The 335-nt window shown below is 50.7% G+C and overlaps 1 protein-coding gene across 1 annotated transcript in view; it reads right to left on the bottom strand.

Moving 5' to 3' along the window:
• tenm2a (teneurin transmembrane protein 2a) overlaps positions 1–335 on the bottom strand; it is a 123,507-nt gene that overhangs the window by 108,888 nt on the left and 14,284 nt on the right.

Genomic DNA, 335 nt, shown 5'->3' with positions numbered 1-335 from the left:
TGATAAAATGAGTAAGAAATAGAGCAGCTAGAAAGGAGGCAACGGAGACACAAGTAAGAGAGGAGGAAGAGAGGAGAGGAGTCGTCTGTGCTGGTGCTTATGTAGGTCAGTTGTTCCTCTGACTTAGGGAGCGGGAAAAATATAAGAAGACGCTCGTCCTGCAGTGATGCTTCTGAAGAAAACCTGTCTTTCCTGCTCTTTCTTAACTGCACAGCTTGAAGGCTTTAACACCAACTGATGCTACGTGGAGTCAGAGTCAGAACTGGGGGGGGGGGCGGCAAGGGGGGGGGGGGGTGGATTGTTTAAATACGGGAGCGTCGGGAAGCGCCAGAAAG

Source organism: Cynoglossus semilaevis, chromosome 15 (genome assembly GCF_000523025.1).
Source record: "Cynoglossus semilaevis isolate Cse_v1.0 chromosome 15, Cse_v1.0, whole genome shotgun sequence".
Classification (NCBI taxonomy): Eukaryota; Metazoa; Chordata; class Actinopteri; order Pleuronectiformes; family Cynoglossidae; genus Cynoglossus; species Cynoglossus semilaevis.
Note: the sequence above shows the minus strand (reverse complement) of the source record. Positions and strands in the feature narration are given on the sequence as shown.